Source organism: Anomaloglossus baeobatrachus, chromosome 10 (assembly GCF_048569485.1).
Source record: "Anomaloglossus baeobatrachus isolate aAnoBae1 chromosome 10, aAnoBae1.hap1, whole genome shotgun sequence".
NCBI classification, from domain to species: domain Eukaryota; kingdom Metazoa; phylum Chordata; class Amphibia; order Anura; family Aromobatidae; genus Anomaloglossus; species Anomaloglossus baeobatrachus.
In genome coordinates this window covers 123,914,632-123,928,747 of record NC_134362.1, presented here as the reverse complement: position 1 = coordinate 123,928,747, position 14,116 = coordinate 123,914,632, and the positions used below count along the sequence as shown (strand labels likewise).

Sequence of the window (14,116 nt, the reverse complement as noted above, 5' to 3'; positions counted from 1 at the left end):
GTCGCGCATGTGCAGAACGGAGAAAAGGCTGCGCTCACTTCCTAATGAAAGGGAGTGAGACGCATCTGGGAAGGGAAGGGAAAAGATTAGGGTTTGGGGATGATGAAAGGGCTTTCTACGGACAAGGATGGCAAAGGGTGGCAGTGACGGAAAGTCAGGCAGCCTGTCCTGTCCTGTCCTGTCCGTCCGTCTTTTTGTATCATGAATTGGAAAGACTGCAAGGGGGAGGGGAGGTGCTTGTGTCCAAAAGGAGGAGTTATTCAGATTCATTGCAGTGGGCGGCGGCTGCAAAAAGCACCATTCTTCTTGTTTTTGCTCTGCAAAACAGCCTTTTCAAGGGTTGGCTTGGGTGACAAAATGTCTTCTGTAGGCGTGGGTTTGTCTCCCTCTCCCTAAGATGTGTCCGGTATAGGCCAGGGTGCCACTCAAGGCCGTAACCAATTCGGGTTATAGCTTCTCGGCCTTTTGGCTAAGATCAAGTGTAGTTTCGGAGGACGCTACCTTGGTCGGTACTGGAAGGTGCCTGGGATTGCACGTCTGCCGGCCTTGAGGAAGTGTGTGCGCCTTCTGGTGACACATAGCCCTCTTGTGCCTGGACGGTTCCCAGGCAACGGGAGGCGATCACCTTTGTTATTTTGAAGTCCTACTGATAAACAGAAAAAAAAAAAATTAAATCTGTTCTTATCAGTTTAATATCTGATACGTCCCCTCTCTGGGGACCATATATTAAATGGATTTTTAGAACAAGGAGATGGAAAAAATCTTGCTCTGTCCACTCCACGCATTGACCTGGTATTGCAGTACCTCCAGGACCGGTGCACCCCTTCTTAACCCAGTTTCCAAAAGCAGAACTCAATTCACCTGATTCAAATGAGCCCCATTAGTGAATTGAAAGAAAGCAAAAACTTTATATGCACCTCAATTTGGCCAATTCACTTTTCACACTTTCACCCTTTTTTTTATCTTTCACACCTTTTACTTGCTTTATTGATGCAAAAAGCTGTGCCAAATAGCAAACTCATCTCCACTCAACTTGACCAACTCTGCTATGTCCCGTGCAGTATCTTATTCTCAGTCTTATCTAGATCATTTGCAATTGAATAGAATAGATCCCTTTTGGCTGCTTATGACTGTGTAAAATATGTAGTTTTACTGGGCTGGGATGAGAGAATCCATTGAAGCATGGTGTAGGGATTGTGGTTCCTGTGTGCTAAGAAGAGAGGCTGGCACCAGCCAGAAAGCCCCATTGCAGCCAATAATCACTTAATAACTTTTTCAACTTGTCATCATATGGGAGGCCTTCCATTCCTTGTAGTAGTCTAGTTGCCCACCTTTGAACTGACTCTAACTTCTGAATGTCCTTTTTAAAATGTGGAGCCCAAAACTGGTTCCCATATTCCAGATGTAGCCTTACAAGTGATTTATAGAGGTGTAACAATACGTTGGGATCACGGGATCTAATCTCCCTTTTTATACACCCTAAAATCTTGTCCCAAGCAGCATTCCATCAGCCTCTGGAAGGTTCCTGGCGCATTGCACAGCTCGAAGGGCATGCTTTTGAACTCGCAGAGACCCATAGGGGTGGCGAAGGCGGTCTTCTCCCGGTCTGCCTCAGCAACGGACACTTGCCAATAGTGACTAGTGAGATCAAGGGTAGAAAAATAATTTGCAGTTCTCAATGCAGCTAGCAATTCCTCAATACGGGGAGTGGTGCCGTCCTTCTTTTTTAACAGGATCAACAGAGCTGCCCAAAGGCTACAACTGTCACGGATAACCCCAGCCGCCTTCATGTTGCTCAACATGTCCTTGGTACACTGGCAATGTGAAGGTGGTATTGGCTTATAGCTCTCTTTGATGGGTGGGTGTGCACCTGTGGGGATGTGGTGTTGGACCCCTTTTATTCCCCCAAAATCTAGCGGGCTTCCCACCGGTAACCCGCTCCCCAGCTTGGATGGATGCTGAGGGAGCCCCTTTTGCCCGCAGGCTCTGGCCCTGGGAACTGTAGCCTTGGCGGTGACTGTGCTTCCCTCTACGGTGTGAGCTGTTGCCTTCAATCGGGTCTTGACTGCTGGGAAACCCTGGAGGTTCCTGTCGCTAACGGATTTGACCGGTTTTACGGCGACTCCTAGCCTGGTCGGGGTCCGTAGGCCCTGCCGGATGGTGCTGGCTTCTCTTCACTCCCCGATCTGGTACCGGCGGGCCACCGCCCATCCCCGGTCCGTACGGTTCACTCCAATCAGCCTCTCCTGCAGAAGGTCACCACCGTCTGCCAACCTTGCTGAGTGCCCGGGCCACACACCCGGACACGGTCAGTCTCCTCTCCTCTTCACTTCTCTAACTCCAAAACTGATCTCTAATCTGACTCCTTTTCCCGCCTCCAGGACTGTGAACTCCTCGGTGGGTGGGATCAACCGCCTGGCCCACCCCCTGGTGTGGACATCAGCCCCTGGAGGAAGGCAACTAGGATTTGTGTTTAGCTTCGGTGTGCCTAGCCGGAGTGTAGAGTGTGTTGGTGTAGTACCTGTGACGACCTGGCTTGTCCAGGGCGCCACATTCCCCTATAGCAAAATGCAGACCGTCCGCGGGCTGCCCGTCCATCACCGGTTTTATTTTCACAACTGAAAAAGAATAAAACGGTAAAACATGTAAAAGCATCATAAACATTTTACAACGGTACAGCTTCCGCTCTTCTCCCACCCAAACAACCTGGCCCTGATGCTGCCCCTAAGAAGCGGGCAGCACCCCTTGACCCCAGTCCAGCACCAAGTTGCCCGAGCGGGTTCTGTCTCTTTCAGGGGGCCCACGTCCAAGGGGACCCCTGAACCCCCGGAGGATCGCCACCGGTTACGGTAGTGGCGGGCCTAGGCCATCCCTTTCCTCCAGGCCCATCCTCCCAAATCAGCCTCTCCTGGTCGGTAAGCACCCTCTCCGGGTACCAATGCGGTCAACAGAAATAAGCCTGGAAAGCCTTAGCAGCGGTGCGGCCGGTTAAGTCCTTAACTGGGACAACCACCAGGAACCTCGAGTAGTGGTCTACGATGGTCAGAGCGTAGGTGTACCCACTTCGGCTGGGGGTGAGCTTTACATGGTCAAGGGCAACCAGCTCCAGCGGTTGGTGTGTAATGATCGGGTGTAGGGGTGCCTTCTGGCTGGCCTCGTCCTTCCTTCTCAATGCGCAAGGGCCACATTCTCGGCACCAGGCCTCCACAGATTCCCGCATTCCACTCCAATAGAACCGCTCTCTTAACAACATCTCTAGCTTCTTCCACCCGAAGTGCACTGCACCATCATGGTATGCTTGCAGGACGGTGGGCACGTTAGCCTGGGGAATCACCAGCTGGCGGATCTTCTCGTGAGTCTTTGGATTAATCAGCTCGCGATACAACTTCCCCTGGTGTAGGTATAGCCGGGTCCGTTCTTGCCACAGACGTTGGGCTTCGGCAGGGGCAGCAGGGTCTATCCCAGCAGAACCCTGTTCCACTAGAGTCTTGACCAGGCGGACAGCAGGTGCCTGGTCCTGAGCTTCCTGCCAGTCCTGTCGGGGCAGCGGATCCAGGTTCACCCGTTGTTGGTAGACGTGCACCTTCTCAGTGAATGGCCGGTGAAATGCAGGCAACTCGATCTCTTCGAGGTCATCATCCTCTGGCCCCTCTTCCGACAGGTGGGGCATCCGGGAGAGTGCATTGGCATTGACGTTGGTACGGCCGGCCCGGTACTTGATGGTGAAATCGTAGTTGGCTAACCTGGTCACCCACCGCTGCTCCAACGCGCCCAGCTTGGCCGTATCTAGATGGGTCAGCAGGTTATTGTCTGTGTACGCGGTGAACTTGGCTGCTGCCAGGTAATGGCGGAACCGCTCGGTGATAGCCCACACCAGTGCCAAGAGCTCAAGCTTGAAGGAGATGTAGTTCTCAGGGTTCCTCTCAGTCGGTCGGAGTTTTCGGCTAGCATAAGCTATTACCTTTTCCCTTCTGTCTTGGACCTGGGATAGAACAGCCCCCAAGCCCACATTGCTGGCGTCGGTGTAGAGGATGAATGGGCGGCTGTAGTCAGGGTACGCTAGGATTTCCTCTCCGGTCAGGGCTGTTCTCAGCTGGCGGAAGGATTCCTCATGCTTTTCTTCCCACACCAATGGGGCTACTAGGGATCTACCACCCTTGGTCTGTCCTACGAGGAGGTCTTGCATGGGGGCAGCCATCTTTGTGTACCCCTTAATGAAGCGACGGTAATATCCCACCAGGCCCAGAAACTGCCTCACTTCCCTCACTGTGGTCGGTCTCGGCCAGTCTTGGATGGCGGTGATCTTCTCGGGGTTGGGGGCGACACCTTCCGCACCAACCACATGTCCTAGGTACTGCACTCTGGGTTTCAGCAGATGACACTTTGAGGGCTTCAACTTCATCCCATACTTGGCAAGGGACGCGAACACCTCGGCTAGGTGCTCCAGGTGGGCTTCATACGTCTGTGAGTACACAATCACATCATCCAAGTACAGCAAAACGGTCCCATAGGCAGTCTTCTCTCGGTCTTCCGGTGCCACGGCCACCTGCCAGTACCCGCTGGTGAGGTCAAGGGTGGAGAAGTAGTTAGCGGTTCTCAGCGAGGCCAGGGACTCTTTGATGCGGGGCAGAGGGTAAGCATCCTTATGCGTTATCTGGTTAATCTTCCGGTAATCCACACACATCCGCATGGTGCCATCCTTCTTCTTAACCAGCACCAACGGAGCGGCCCAGGGACTACAGCTGTCCCTAATAACCCCTGCCTCCTTCATGTTCCTCAATATGTCTTTGGCGCATTGGTAGTGCGCAGGGGGAATAGGCCTGTATCTCTCTTTAATAGGGGAGTGTGTACCGGTAGGGATGTGGTGTTGAACCCCTTTAATCTGCCCAAAATCTAGAGGGTGCTTGCTAAAAACCCGCTCATACTCCTGTACCACCCGGTATACCCCTTCCTTGTGGTGTATGGGGGTATCATCAGTGCCGACATGTAGCTCTCGATACCACTCGCCTAACTCCCCCAGGGATGAGTGGGAACCGGCAGCAGGCGGTGTGACCGGGGGAACGGCTTCATGGATCGTGTGGGGATCTAGAGTGAGCAATTTGGCAAGGGTAGCGTACCGGGTGGTGCATGAATGCACACATATTGGTTTTATAATCTTATTGTATTACTTTATATTCTTATTTCACTTGTGCATATCTCCACCATAATCCTGGCTAAGAAATATAGCTTTTTTTGGGGTACACAGGTAGTAAGGTCTTCTTTCTATTTCTTTAGGGGTGATATAGCCTGGTGGAACTCTAGACCTCTAACATTATATATGCACCCTTTTTCTTTATGGTTCTTGGACACCTTATAACATTCTTCCATACATATATATCTTTCTCATAAATTATAAATAATTAGGCATTTTTATATATTTTATTTACATTTTCATAAATAACTTTTTACAAAGCATGGGGGACATTCTCACATACATATAATTTTCATGTACGCATTCTGAAAATTTACGCATAAACCGTACACACTCCTTTTTGTAACAATTTCTATAACTCATTCGCTGAACTCTCATCCCGGATATTCATTCTTACACCGAATTTCCTGTTATAACACAACATTCATGATTTTTATTCAATTTATTTTTATTTTTTAGGTTTATTAGTAGTGATGAGCGAGTACTAAAAAGCTCGGGTGCTCGAAGCTCGGGCCGAGCCTCCCAAGATACTCGTGTACTCGGCCCGAGCACCGAGCCCAATGTTATCCTATGGGAGACCCGAGTATCTTTGTGAAATGACCACCGGCAGCATGTAGAAACCCTAAAAATGGCACAAAAGTCTCCGAAGAGTGCTCAAATGACATGGCAACAGCATGGGGAAGACCCCTTGAAGCATTTATCACTCAAAAGTCACAGCTTTGAATAATTTTGTCCGCGTTTTACGCCATTTTTACGGACTCACCAGAAAACCTTCCAAAATGACACCAAAATGATTTTTCATAGCGGAAATGTTAAGGGCACATACCCAATAGTGAGATAGAGCTAATGTATGTTACTTTTTGAGATCAATACATGAAAGATTTTACGTAAAACATTGTGTGGCACTCCGATGTCCCTGAGAAGAGACGTACATAAAGGCCTCTGAGTCTAATGTGCCCATTTTGAGGAACTGAGTCTTTGTAGTATTTTCCTTTGCCAGGGCAGTCCAAAATTGTGAGGTTCACCAATGCCCCTGCATACAGACGTGCATGATGGCCTGTAAACCTGAAGTGCCCATTGTAAGGAAGTGGGTCTATTGTAGTATAGCCCTTAGGCAGGGCAGCCAAAAATTGGGAGGCTCCACGTTGTCCCTGGATAGAGACGTGCATGAGGGCCTCAAAACATTAAGTGTCCAGTGTCAGGAAGTGGGTGTATTATAGTATAGCCCTTAGGCAGGGCAGCCAAAAATTGGGAGGCTCCACGTTGTCCCTGGATAGAGACTTGCATGAGGGCCTGTAAACCTGAAGTGCCCATTGGAAGGAAGTGGGTCTTTTGTAGTATAGCCCTTTGGCAGGGCAGCCAAAAATTGGGAGGCTCCACGTTGTCCCTGGATAGAGACGTGCATGAGGGCCTGTAAACCTGAAGTGCCCATTGGAAGGAAGTGGGTCTTTTGTAGTATAGCCCTTTGGCAGGGCAGCCAAAAATTGGGAGGCTCCACGTTGTCCCTGGATAGAGACATGCATGAGGGCCTCAAAACATTAAGTGTCCATTGTCAGGAAGTGGGTGTATTATAGTATAGCCCTTAGGCAGGGCAGCCAAAAATTGGGAGGCTCCACGTTGTCCCTGGATAGAGACGTGCATGAGGGCCTGTAAACCTGAAGTGCCCATTGGAAGGAAGTGGGTCTTTTGTAGTATAGCCCTTTGGCAGGGCAGCCAAAAATTGGGAGGCTCCACGTTGTCCCTGGATAGAGACGTGCATGAGGGCCTCAAAACATTAAGTGTCCATTGTCAGGAAGTGGGTGTATTATAGTATAGCCCTTTGGCAGGGCAGCCAAAAATTGGGAGGCTCCACGTTGTCCCTGGATAGAGACGTGCATGAGGGCCTCAAAACATTAAGTGTCCATTGTCAGGAAGTGGGTGTATTATAGTATAGCCCTTAGGCAGGGCAGCCAAAAATTGGGAGGCTCCACGTTGTCCCTGGATAGAGACGTGCATGAGGGCCTCAAAACATTAAGTGTCCATTGTCAGGAAGTGGGTCTTTTGTAGTATAGCCCTTTGGCAGGGCAGCCAAAAATTGGGAGGCTCCACGTTGTCCCTGGATAGAGACGTGCATGAGGGCCTCAAAACATTAAGTGTCCATTGTCAGGAAGTGGGTGTATTATAGTATAGCCCTTTGGCAGGGCAGCCAAAAATTGGGAGGCTCCACGTTGTCCCTGCATAGAGACGTGCATGAGGGCCTCAAAACATTGTTCCCATTGCAAAGGAGCGGGTCTCCTGTCGTTGTAATGTCCATTCTGCAAAGAATGGGCGAAAAAATTTACCACTGGGGGTATACCTGAAACAAAGGCCTAACTCTTGTAACGGTCATCATGGTGGCGCATGAGGAGAAGGAGGAGCAGTCCAGCGATTATCCAAAGTCCAGAAGTGTGTACCCATGGGTGACTGGAGGTACATGGCAAATTCCCGTTACAAACTTTAAATTCCGCTCTCATTTGCTGGTGGTGTGGTGAAGTCTGGCCCAATCCAACCCTTGTTCATCTTGATCAGAGTCAGCCTGTCAGCATTTTCAGTTGACAGGCGGGTGCGTTTATCTGTAATGATTCCACCTGCGGCACTAAAAACACGCTCTGACAAAACGCTAGCGGCAGGGCAGGCCAGGACTTCCAAGGCGTGGAGAGCCAATTCATGCCACGTGTCCACCTTGGATACCCAATAATTGTAAGGCACAGAGGAATGTCGGAGTACAGTTGTTCGATCTGCAAGGTACTCCTTGAGCATCTGGGCAAACTTAGGATTTCTTGTGGCACTACCCCGCACCTCAGGGGCTGTGGTACGTGAGGGGCTGAGAAAACTGTCCCACATCTTAAAGACTGTTCCCCTACCTCTGGCGGATTGGACTTGTGCCTCTCTCGGCTGTACGCCTTGGTTGTCCACTGATTCCTGACCTATGCCGCTAGCGTTTTGTGAGGGGAATGCTTTGCCTACTTCCGTGACTATGGCCTTCCGGAACTGCTGCATTTTGGTTGACCTCTCCGCCTCGGGAATAAGAGACATAAAGTTCTCCTTGTAGCGTGTGTCTAACAGTGTTACCAACCAGTAATGATTGTCGGCCAAGATGTTCTTAACGCGAGGGTCACGAGACAGGCAGCTTACCATAAAGTCAGCCATGTGCGCCAGACTCTTAACAGCCAGGACTTCAGTAGCCTGACCAACACGTTGACTGAACATGCTGTCCTCCTCCTCCTCCTCCTCCTCCTCATCTACCCTGTCCTCTGGCCAGCCACGCTGAACCGAGGATATGACTGGTGTGCATGTCATATCCTCAATTTGGCCGGAGATTTGCTCCATGTCTTCATCCTCCTCCTCGTCATAGTCCTCCACTGCACGTTGTGATGAGACGAGGCTGGGCTGTGTGTTATCACCCACACCCACTACTGTTTCTTGCTGCAACTCATCGCGCTCCGCCTGCAATGCATCATGTTTGGTTTTGAGCAGAGACCGTTTTAGAAGGCAGAGTAGCGGTATGGTGACGCTAATAATGGCGTCATCACCACTCACCATCTTGGTGGAGTCCTCAAAGTTTTGGAGGATGGTACATAGGTCGGACATCCATCTCCACTCCTCAGGTGTTATGTGTGGAGTTTGACCCATTTCCCGACGGCTTAGGTGATGCAGGTACTCAACAACTGCCCTCTTCTGCTCACATATCCTGACCAACATGTGCAGAGTTGAATTCCAACGCGTGGGGACATCACACACCAGTCTGTGAGCCGGAAGATGCAAACTGCGCTGAAAGCCGGCAAGGCCGGCTGAAGCAGTAGGTGACTTTCGAAAATGTGCAGACAGGCGGCGAACTTTTACCAGCAGATCAGACAGCTCTGGGTATGACTTTAGAAACCGCTGAACCACGAGGTTGAGCACATGGGCCACGCATGGAACATGTGTCAGCTGGCCTCGCCTCAAAGCCGCCACCAGGTTCCAGCCATTGTCACACACGACCTTTCCTGGCTTTAGGTTCAGAGGTGTGAGCCAGTGATCTGCCTGCTGTTTCAGAGCTGTCCACAGCTCTTCTGCATTGTGGGGTTTGTCACCTATGCAGATTAGCTTCAGCACAGCCTGTTGCCGCTTCGCCGAGGCAGTGCTGCAGTGCTTCCAGCTTGGGACTGGTGTGGAGGGTACAGTGGATGAGGATGCGCAGGAGGAGGAGGAGGCTGAAGAGCATGACATTCCGGAGCTGTAGAGTGTGGGTGAAACACTGACTGAGGTAGGGCCTGCAAACCTTGGTGTGGGAAGGACGTGTTCCATCCCTCGCTCAGACTGGGTCCCAGCTTCCACAATATTAACCCAGTGTGCCGTCAACGAGATGTAGCGGCCTTGCCCACAAGCACTTGTCCACGTGTCTGTGGTTAGGTGGACTTTGGGTGAAACAGCGTTGTTCAGGGCACGTGTGATGTTTTGTGACACGTGGTTATGCAACGCGGGGACGGCACACCGGGCGAAATAGTGGCGGCTGGGGACCGAGTAACGTGGGACAGCTGCCGCCATCAGGTCGCGGAATGCTTCTGTCTCCACCAGCCTAAAAGGCAACATTTCCAGCGCAAGCAGTCGCGAAATGTTAGCATTTAGAACTGTGGCATGTGGGGTGTTGGCAGTGTATTTGCGCCTGCGTTCAAAGGTTTGCTGAATGGATAACTGAACGCTGCGCTGGGACAAGGACGTGCTTGATGATGGTGTTATTTCTGAGTAGGCAACTGCAGGTGCAGGACCGGAGGAGGCTTGTTCGCAGGCAGCATGGACAGGGGATTGGCTCGCATGCACAACCAGCGAAGACGTAGCAGTGACATTAGCAAGCACTGCTCCTCGACTCTGTTGTACTTCCCACAAAGTCGGGTGCTTGGCTGACATGTGCCTGATCATGCTGGTGGTGGTCAGGCTGCTAGTTTTGGTACCCCTGCTGATGCTGGCACGGCAGGTGTTGCAAATGGCCTTTTTAGAATCATCTGGATCCAACTTAAAAAACTGCCAGACTCGGGAAGACCTAACATTTGTACAGGCACCTTGTGTCGTGTTGTTGTTGCGGGGAACGGTTGCCTGACTTCTGCCTGGAGCCACCACCCTGCTTCTTACTGCCTGTTGGGATGCTACGCCTCCCTCCCCGTGTGCACTGCTGTCCTCGCTCTGCATATCCTCCTGCCAGGTTGGGTCAGTTACTGGATCATCCACCACGTCGTCTTCCTCTTCCGCACCCTGCTCCTCCTCCTGACTTCCTGACAATTGTGTCTCATCATCGTCCACCCCTTGTTGAGACACGTTGCCAACTTCGTGAGAACGTGGCTGCTCAAATATTTGGCCATCTGTACATACGATCTCCTCATGACCCACTTCAACATGAGCTGGCGAGAGGCCAGAATGTGCGAATGGAAACGTGAACAGCTCTTCCGAGTGTCCAAGTGTGGGATCATTAATGTCCGAGGACGTGTACTCAGCCTTGTGGTAGGAAGGAGGATCAGGTTCTGAAATGTGCGGTGCAGTATCACGGCTACTGACACTTGACCGTGTGGAAGACAGAGTGTTTGTGGTGGTGCCAATCTGACTGGAAGCATTATCCGCTATCCAACTAACAACCTGTTGACACTGGTCTTGGTTCAAGAGCGGTGTACTGCTGCGGTCCCCAAGAATTTGGGACAGGACGTGCGAGCGACTAGATGTGGCCCTTTGTTGTGGCAAAATTATTGCTTGCCCACGACCTCGGCCTCTGCCTGCACCACCATCACGTCCACTTCCTTGTTCCTTGCCAACGCCCTTGCGCATTTTGCAATGCTGTGCTGACGTGTATTCACTAGACTTGGGCGTTATATCAAAGTTTGTGCAAATTGTGCACCTGTACGCTGCCACCGACAGGCACACACGTGCGGTTTTTAAATGCAAGCACGGACGCACTAAGAACCTAACAGGTTTTAGGAGCAAAAATTAATGATGAGAACTCTGACACTATCAGCCACTGCTGACTGACGTGTATTATACACTACACTTGTGCGTTATATAATAGTTTGGTAAAAACGCACACAAGTGCACCTGTACGCTGCCACCGACAGGCACACACGTGCGGTTTTTAAATGCAAGCACGGACGCACTAAGAACCTAACACAGGTTTTAGGAGCAAAAATTAATGACGAGAACTCTGACACTATCAGCCACTGCTGACTGACGTGTATTATACACTACACTTGTGCGTTATATAATAGTTTGGTAAAAACGCACACAAGTGCACCTGTACGCTGCCACCGACAGGCACACACGTGCGGTTTTTAAATGCAAGCACGGACGCACTAAGAACCTAACACAGGTTTTAGGAGCAAAAATTAATGACGAGAACTCTGACACTATCAGCCACTGCTGACTGACGTGTATTATACACTACACTTGTGCGTTATATAATAGTTTGGTAAAAACTCACACAAGTGCACCTGTACGCTGCCACCGACAGGCACACACGTGCGGTTTTTAAATGCAAGCACAGACGCACTAAGAACCTAACACAGGTTTTAGGAGCAAAAATTAATGACGAGAACTCTGACACTATCAGCCACTGCTGACTGACGTGTATTATACACTACACTTGTGCGTTATATAATAGTTTGGTAAAAACGCACACAAGTGCACCTGTACGCTGCCACCGACAGGCACACACGTGCGGTTTTTAAATGCAAGCACGGACGCACTAAGAACCTAACACAGGTTTTAGGAGCAAAAATTAATGACGAGAACTCTGACACTATCAGCCACTGCTGACTGACGTGTATTATACACTACACTTGTGCGTTATATAATAGTTTGGTAAAAACGCACACAAGTGCACCTGTACGCTGCCACCGACAGGCACACACGTGCGGTTTTTAAATGCAAGCACGGACGCACTAAGAACCTAACACAGGTTTTAGGAGCAAAAATTAATGACGAGAACTCTGACACTATCAGCCACTGCTGACTGACGTGTATTATACACTACACTTGTGCGTTATATAATAGTTTGGTAAAAACGCACACAAGTGCACCTGTACGCTGCCACCGACAGGCACACACGTGCGGTTTTTAAATGCAAGCACGGACGCACTAAGAACCTAACACAGGTTTTAGGAGCAAAAATTAATGACGAGAACTCTGACACTATCAGCCACTGCTGACTGACGTGTATTATACACTACACTTGTGCGTTATATAAGAGTTTGGTAAAAACGCACACAAGTGCACCTGTACGCTGCCACCGACAGGCACACACGTGCGGTTTTTAAATGCACGCACGGACGCACTAAGAACCTAACAGCCGCAGCCCCTAGTAGAAGAGCAATAACGTATAGGAGGAAAATCGGGTGCGTGCCGCGCTGTCACCAAAGGAAACTGATGTTAATTATTTCATCTCTTTATTCTTTTTTCCGGTCAATGTGTTTCAGAGATCACTGTCTCCTTCATCAGGGCAAAAAAAGAACAGTATGCAATCAAAGGAGGAAGAACCTCTATATATACACATATGGAGCTACGTCAGAGGACTGACTGCTGTATTTCAAATACTGCCGGGATGGTCAACTGTTACAATACCGGCCATAAAAGTTCTCAAGTGATATATTGAGAAACATTTATAAAATCACTGGGGTATAGTGTTTCAAATTTCATCAGCTTTTTGAGACAAAAATCAGAAAAAGAAGAAGAAGAAGGACAAAATGAAAAAAAGAAAAAAAAGAAGAAAAAAAAAACAAAAAGGGAGCATTGAGCTCCAGACCCTGTATTGAGTCTTAGAAGTGTAGTGACAAGTGCATCTGTCCACAACCCTGTAAGGGTGAACGGGATGACGGACAAGAAAAATTATGTTCGTGGCAAAAAATGGTGGTGTTGCTATATAAAATTGCATTAAGAATAAAGAAAGGAAAAATTTCTTTATAAAAGTAGTGAAGAAAAAAGTGGAAAAAAGGGGAGTGTAAGCCATTTTACTAATAAATAGTGATGAGCGAGCATGCTTGTTACTACTCGGTACTCGCACGAGTATCACTGTACTCGGTCTACTCGACGGGGACAGAGTAATCTCGCGATACTCGTGCTGTACTCGTGGTCTTCATCCCTGCATGTTGGCGCTCTTTTGAGAGCCAGCCCTCATGCAGGGATTGGCTGGCAGACCACTGCAATGCCAGCCCTGTTAGTTGTGGAATTGCAGTGATTGGCCGGCCTGCACAGCGTGACCGAGCCTTTATACCGGCGGGCGCACAGCTATCCAGACAGTCAGTGCAGGGAAAGGGTCGCTGCTTCAGGGAAAGGTTTGCGGCCCTTTATAGCTATTTCCGTAGCAGGGCTGCAAACAGTGTGACCAAAAGTCCTTCTCAGGACTATTCTAGTTGTATACAGGCAGGCAGGGTATAGCCAGGTCGGAGTACAGTAGCAGAGTCCTTCTCAGGACTATTGTTGCTGTATACAGGCAGGGTATAGCCAGGTTGGAATACAGGCTAGAGACCAAAAGAGTCCTTGTCAGGACTATTGTAGCAGTATACAGGCAGGCAGGCAGGCAGGCAGGGTATATAGCCATTCCTAGTGGTGACCGTATACCAGCCTTCATCATATCTGGGGCTGGTGTACACAGTCTAAAACAGTCCTGATAGTGTCAGACTTCTCAGCAATTGTCGCTCCTAAAACCTGTTAGGTTCTTAGTGCGTCCGTGCTTGCATTTAAAAACCGCACGTGTGTGCCTGTCGGTGGCAGCGTACAGGTGCACTTGTGTGCGTTTTTACCAAACTATTATATAACGCACAAGTGTAGTGTATAATACACGTCAGTCAGCAGTGGCTGATAGTGTCAGAGTTCTCGTCATTAATTTTTGCTCCTAAAACCTGTGTTAGGTTCTTAGTGCGTCCGTGCTTGCATTTAAAAACCGCACGTGTG

At 49.7% G+C, this 14,116-nt stretch overlaps 1 pseudogene; it reads left to right on the top strand.

Moving 5' to 3' along the window:
• The first annotated feature begins 620 nt into the window (after positions 1 to 620).
• On the top strand, positions 621 to 826 carry LOC142255540 (U2 spliceosomal RNA; annotated as a pseudogene).
• Positions 827 to 14,116: the final 13,290 nt, after the last annotated feature.